Genomic DNA, 7,749 nt, shown 5'->3' with positions numbered 1-7,749 from the left:
AAAGACAAAACAGAACTTTTAGGTTCAAGAATGAAACAATGGAAATTTTTACAAGAAAATATCAATATTACATTTCGTAGAACTGAGAAAACTGGTGCTTTTGGATCACTTATTAGTGAAAGCACTAAAGATAGTAGTGGGATTCATACGCCGCAAAGTTTTTGCAAATTTCGCATTTGTTGCTAAATTTGCCACCTTGTTACACAGCTGATTACTTTTATACGGAAATTCTCCTGCGACAAAATTGCGACATTGCCATAATATTTGAGCTGGTAGTCATTGCGCGGCATTTAAAAAAAATGTCATTATCATACTATTTTTGTGAATGTCCTTTGAAAAATATTGCGTTCCACGTACGTCATGTGTAGTTGGTGAAAAGAATAGTATAAATATTCCTCTAGTTAATCCAAGTGACATTATTTTACCACCGCTGCATATTAAACTGGGTTTAATAAAGCAATTTGTGAAAGCACTTTACAAAAATGGTCCAACATTCAAATATCTTTAAAAATTTTTTCCATGAATAACTTACGCGAAATTGAAAGAAGATGAAAGAGTATCTTTACATGATGTAAAACTAAATTAAATTATAAACTTAGCATGTATTTTGGTCGGTCCACAAAAACGGGAACTGATTAGGGACGGTAAATTTTTACAACAAATGATGTCTTTAGGCCCGTCAAGAGGGAGGGGGAAAGTGGTGAATCCCCCCGGCCCGGGTTTCTTAAGGGGCCCGAAATATCAGAACCATAACTTGTTATTATTTTTTTTACAATGTAATTGCTTCTTCGTTATCTATATACTTATGTATTTCTAAAAGGAATTTTTCTGTTACCAAACGATATCTCCTTGAATATTCCATCAAATCTAACGAATGATATCTCATTTTGAAGAGAAGAAGCTCACGTACATGCAACAAATAGTCACGTTGTTCAAATTAAGTTACGTATTTATTAAATAAAGGGGATTTTTTTAAAGCTGAAAGCACTGTATCTGGCCAATAAAGCGCCATATCTTACATATTTAACATTTACGGTGACCATATTTATGGCTGCCGAATACGGGACAAAAAATAATTTTGCCTATTTTTTCCAAAAAAGCTAGAGGATTTTAAAACCTTTTCCAATGGTCCTAGATTTATAAGCTCTGAAATAGCATCTTTATTTGGCATATATGAATTTTTCGACCGTTTGTGAAAGCAGCACATAAATACTCAATTGTAACATAACACATTTCCATAAATTTGTACTTTGTGCTCAAGAATTTTACCCCGAAAAATTTGTTACAAACATTCCTAGGCAGGGAAACATGTTGAAAATACTACTTTTGGAGCACAATGTTGTGAGTAAATAGCATCCGGAACGAGCGAAATTGCAAAGCTTACCTTTGACGTGTTCTACTTCATCTTGCAGAATATGGCTGCATTCCAAGCATAGATGGGCACTTTGCATTACCAGTAAAAATGCAGTAACCAGTAAATTTGTACTGATAATGAAACTTACTTTGCATTACCAGTAAACTTTTACTGATTACTGAAAAAAAAAATGCAGTAAGCAGTACATTTTTACTGATAATGAAATTTACCTTGCATTACCAGTAAACTTTTACTGATTACTGAAAAAAAAAATGCAGTAAGCAGTACATTTTTACTGACTACTGAAAATTACCAGTGTTTAGGCCTTCAGCCTAAATATTTCAAAAAGCTCCACCCTAATGCCATTTTCTCTAACTCACTCAAATACGTATTTGTGTACGCATGTGTGTGTATATAACTATACATGCGCACGTATGTATACACATACGTATTAACGCGAAGACTTGGGCCGTTAGCAAGTCCTTCTCGCCGGACAACGAACTTTCGTTAACTTTCCCCTTCTATGTCGGTGTTTGTCCGGCGGTCCGCAACTAACGCGATTTAATTTAATCCTTCACTTCTCTTTTGAATCATCAAGGAAGAACACCGGAGCTACCAGCCTCATCGATATTTCCCGCATTAAGGTAATAGACTCAATTGTATACAAAGAAATCTTGACAAATATATATGACTATTGATTTGAATTAATACTAAATCACTGTCTGTATCATTTTATTTCTTTTTGCAAATAATACGAAACCCCTGTGCGTCTGAGCGCTAAAGTCGAGGAAGCACATGCGTTTTGACATGTGGTCCCGACGATCGAGTACGCGTAGTTGACATCATCACGGAAAAAGGGCAGATTACGAGACCGCTGGCCAAACTGGTCCTACTTCCATCCCAAAATCAAGAAACCGAGGAGCCAGCAAGCACTTCGTAAATAAACCCTCTCCGTTGATCCCCAATCCCGCGTGAATTCCACTTCCTCAACGCACAAAAATTCCACTTCTATGCATTCGGAAGGATTCCACGCCTATAATCAAGTTTAACCCAGAGTAATATTAAAGGTAGTCGTGTTTTAGTTAGATTTTGGTGATGGTTCTTAGCCCGGCCTCTCCGGGTAGATCTGGGTATAAAGAACCGACCATCGTTAGATCTTGTAAGCACCAAAGAACGTCGGTAGAATGGCGACCCTTTTCATCATAGAATCGGGTAAAAATAAGACAGACCAAGCTTGATGAACAATTGTTTCAGAAATACGAAATTGGTAACGAGGTGCGAATTATCAATTAAAGTCCTCCAAAAAATATAATAATAATTGAAATAAGTTGAAAGTCGTTACAATTGTTCATTATGCTTGCTCGTTTTTCAACACAACTAGGTCTGATGGGAAGCGAATCCATTTTACTTGACAGGTTTCGATAATCGTCAGTCAACCCACTAGACCAAATGAGTTCGCCTCAATTGTCAAAACCTACCAGCAAAGACTATAGTTCCGAAAAAAAAAAAAAATATCTATACATACATATGCATATATTTTAAAATATGTGTATTCAGTGGCATCCCAGCAAACGTTTGGAGTCATAAATGAGTCTTGAAGGAGTCCCATTTCGGAGCCTTTACGCTCATAATGCTCATTTAAGAGTCCGAAATGAGGGTGTTTCCCTTCCTGCGAAGGTCGACTTATATGAGCTTAAATTCATACATCAGATGAGCCTCAATATGAGTCATATTGGACTCTTATCGGCCTCATATACGGCTCATTTTGGACTCTTTTTGAGGCTCTTAAATGACTCTTATTGGCCTCTTAAATGCCTACTTTCGGAGTCTTATTTTATGCTGTTTGTGAGTCTTATTGGCCTTATTCTTCGACTCTTATTGAACTTACTTTAGAGCCATGTTTACAAGGGCATTCATTTCAAATACTGTTGCATATATACATACCTCTGTGCATACATATATATGTATATTGCAACATTCATGTAATAGCAGCTGCTGCAGCTAAATTTTGTAAATTTTTTGCTTCCTAATTATTTTTCATATCTGTATAAACAAGTTTAGATATAAATTTCGAGTCTTTATTGTTTTTATATTGGCACAAAGTGCTGGCTCATAACTTGGATCATATATGACTCCTAAAAGATTCATATAAGAGTAAACAATTTCTTGTTTTTGAAATTCATATTTCTCACCTACCCAGGACTCCTTTCGAGACTCATATATTTTGAACGCTCAGAATATGTTTGCGGGGATATGTCTAACTCACCCATTTTTCCGGCATTAGTTCCGTTATGTGCGCCAGTTCCGCTCGTAGGTATTAGTCCTTTGTGTATTAGTAAACTTGCAGTTTCCACCTCCACCAATATGAGAATTATTGTTGTTATAATCATTAGTGCAGTGGCAGCTGCATAATTTTGTTTGTCTTCTTTATCGGCATTCACCTGCGGTTATTCCTGGTTCATAATCCGATGACTTACCATTGTGCGATATGGGTGTACAATAGTTACGATCTTGAGCGATTTGGCCATTGAGTTTGAAGCGATAATTGTAATGACGGGTTAGACGCACCGAGCTATACTTTTGCATATGACGCTGAAAGCGATATGGCAATTGGTTTATATTTTCGAGGATGGATATTGTTCAATTTTACGTGTAGCACATATTTTAAAAATCTCCTCGCATGTCGCGAGGCATCAGTATTATTTACCTTATCCCTCTACTTGCTTCGCCTATTGGAGCCGTGAAAGAATCTAGTGAATTTCATGAGGAGCTCTATGTACGACCCATGGCAAATGGACATGTAAACACATTTTTTCAGTTCACCACTCGTTGGCATTATGGCAATAGGGACAATTTACACAACACACAGCTTATAACTCGCCCGATCGCTGAAACATTGCTGCTTTACGATGTTAAAGAACTGCATATTGGTCTAACTCAGGGGCTTTGGAGGTATGAAACTTTGGGTTATCCTGTGGTGGACGCTGCACCAGGTGCAGAGATGTGGGCATGGTTTGCAGGAGAAAATCTGACAGCAAGTGAAGTGGATGATCAGTGGACAAAGCTGGCCAGCACGTTTTCCGGAATTCTATGCGCTTCTCTGAATTTCATAGACAAAACCAATAGTGTAGAACCGAAGTTTAGTTTCTGCCCTCAATTCTTTATAGGCAGTAAGGTAAATATACCACAATATATACGATATGCAAGTTTGCCGCGAGAAATGGTCTGTACCTAAAACTTAACACCGTGGAAAAAATTGTTACCTTGTAATAGTAAACAGGGTTTCGCCTCCTTACTCAATTCCGGATACGTACACAATACAAATTACCACTCCTTGGGCATAAAAATGCGAACGATATGTGAATCGTATAACAAAAACTGTATTTTAGAATTCACCGAAACAGCCAATTTGGTATACGTCCCAAAACTATTAGGCACAAATGGAGATTTTTCGCTCCGACGTCTCTTTGGCCAGGGATTGAATGGGTATTGCTCGGTGACTAAAAGTAGTAAAATTTATGTAAATCTGGATGATCAACCTTACGATTTAACACCAACTCCAATGCATAATTTGACATCGAAGCGTGGGGGTGCCACGACTTCTTTTGGAGTGTATGATATTCAACGTCTAGATGCAGATAAACTATTTAATATCGCCTGGATAAGTCTTAAAAGAAATCCAGCTATTCTCCTAACTCCTTCACTTCCGATATACGCACATCGTTACATACTTGGACAAAGTCAGGAGTTAAACTTTCACCGCAATAAAAATCTCTGAAAATTGAAAAAGATTAATAAGAACAAAAGCATGCAATTTCGCATGCATACTCACCCAACCGTTTCAGCAAACTTACGTAATGGCCGCGTGGTAGTAAATTTTAGACATGACATTTATGCATTGTATGTATGTATGTATGTGATTACGTTCCACATCAGGAATAAACCTACTGCCGTTCTCCATTCATATTGGAGAATAGTTATGTTTCTTTACGGACAATTAACACTAACCCTAACTAGCTGCTGCTAGTTTTGCATGGTGACCGTTCGTAGACAATAAATTTAATTGCTGTTGTCATACAATTGGGGATTTTACATGTAAAACCAATGCAAAGTCACTGGGTACCACAAAATGTTAATTGGTTATTTTAAATGTAAAACCAATGCAAAGTCACTGGGTACACAAAATTTTAATTGGTTATTTTAAATGTAAAACCAATGCAAAGTCACAAAATGTTAATTGGTTATTTTACATGGGAAACCAATCCAAAGTCACTACGTACCACAAAAATGTTAAGATACTATGCTTGCTAAAGTATTTCTTAGGCGGCACCCTTGTTTTTTAACAGCAAGGCGCCCAATGATATGCAAACTTTTGCCGGTGGGAAGTGGGATTGTTGAGTGCCGATGTAAACCAAGATACATAAGTCTCCAAATGTCGATAAGCAGGTTCACGTCACATACTCAAGTACACACACACATATGTTAAAACCTGCTATTGACAAAATATGCGGATGAAAGCACAAATGAAAAATAATAAAAATAAATAAATGCTACCACACTCATACGCACAGGCATTTTTTCGGTATAATTTAATTCAAGTAAAATTCTACGTTGCCCATACATCCCTGCACAGTAGAATGCATGGCATCCATGCAATTCATCATCCAAAATTTTGTAGGTCGTGAGTTAACATTATGCTACATTCACACTAGGTGGTTCTTTGATTAGCAAAATAATATATATAATGCCAAGTTCACACCCACCGAATTATGCGCTTGCACTCATCAAAATGTTGCGCCTTTCATACCACTCGCCACCCAACAATACATATATACGTTATAATATCCACTGCAACGAAATCTGACCCTATTTCAGCCGTAACGATGTCTCATATCGCCACTATGAGAAAACGAGCCGAACAACGCGCCCACCGCTATCCGCTACCGTGCCGCCTATGCGACGCACACCACCCTATTAGGCTCTGCCCTATTTATCGGGCAAAATCGCCCGAGGAGAGACTGCGCGAAGCTCTACTGGGCCGCTATTGCGCAAACTGCCTTGCCATGACCCACCAGCTGAAGGAGTGTCAAAGCGAGGGAAGATGCCGTAGGTGTGGCGAGAAACACCACTCCACTCTGCATTTAGAGGATGAGCCAACGCGCCAACGAAAATGTGAGTCATGGAGGGCACGAGGCAATGAAGACGACTCAGAGGAACCAGTCCCCAAACCATGGAGTGTGCAAGTGGAAGAAGCCGAGGCAGACGGCACTCTGTCACTATACGCGTCCGACTCGGGAACCGAGACTAGGCCTCCCGGTCCAGAGATTGAAGAAGGGGAAGTTATTGAGCGCGGAGCGGGGACTCGGCCTCTCCGCCCGCTTACTAACGGGGGACCGGAAACACGGTCTTTCCGGCCTCTGCTGCGGCATGAACGCAGAAGTACGGCTGGATCCGAAACACGGGTTCACCGAGCACGCCACCAAGGGCGACAAAGCCGCAGAGCGGGAACTCGGCCTTTCCGCCTGCGCCAATCCACAACATTTCAACACGAAGATAGACTGGTGACTAGGCCTCGCCAGCTATCACGACCGCACGCCTTTCGAAATACCATAATAACGCCATCACTCCAGCCCACTATATCCGTGGCGCCGACGGCTGTTGTAAAGGTGGAGGCGAGAGGGCGCCTACATCTGGTCCGCGCGCTTATTGACGCCTGCGCGCCGAACACTATCTTGTCCGCGGATCTGGCCCAAGAGCTAGGGCTTCAGGAAACGTATATCGGCGGACAACGAGGGTGTTTCCTATGCATAAGGGGCAAGCATGGGCAGAACAAGCGGGTGGCGACCCATGCGCTTGTTATACCACATTACAACCATGTCTCACCTAGGACTAATGTGGATCCCTCAGTTGCTACGCCGTATATCCACATTCGGCTTGCGGATCCAAGTTTTTTCGCATCAGCACCGATACGCCTTGCCCTTGGGTCGGACGTGTATGCGGACCTAATCTTGCCCGGAACTTTACCGACGTCGTTTGGCCCCCTCATTGCGCAAAGCACTATTTTCGGTTGGGTGCTGTCAGGGGCGTGCCGGCCGTAAATTTTACTTATATAAAAAACCAAAATAAAATGTGAATTATTTGAATTTTTTTGTAATGAAATAAAGTGCATTGAATTATAACCATGTTTGTATCCCATGATTTTCACTCTATGATTTACTAGGTGTTTTAGGGGAAAAGGATGGAACCGCTCGTCGAAGATCTTGGTGATGGTGGCGCCGCTCTCAACAGCACAACATACATGAATTCACACACTTGTTTTGTAATTGTAAGAACATATGAAGCTGGTAGCTCGAGCGTTTCCCAAGCACAGATGTTGCGTCCCGCAAGGGGGGCGG

General features: G+C 40.3%; 1 pseudogene; it reads left to right on the top strand.

Moving 5' to 3' along the window:
* The first annotated feature begins 3,551 nt into the window (after window positions 1-3,551).
* LOC108361696 (GPI transamidase component PIG-T-like) lies at window positions 3,552-5,520 on the top strand (annotated as a pseudogene).
* The last annotated feature ends 2,229 nt before the right edge of the window (window positions 5,521-7,749 follow it).

The sequence above is a fragment of the Rhagoletis zephyria genome, unplaced genomic scaffold (assembly GCF_001687245.7).
Source record: "Rhagoletis zephyria isolate East Lansing unplaced genomic scaffold, Rhagoletis_zephyria_1.1 Rzeph_scaffold_00817, whole genome shotgun sequence".
Lineage (NCBI taxonomy): Eukaryota > Metazoa > Arthropoda > Insecta > Diptera > Tephritidae > Rhagoletis > Rhagoletis zephyria.
The sequence above is the reverse complement of the archived record's forward strand: the minus strand, read 5'-3'. Positions and strand labels throughout refer to the sequence as shown.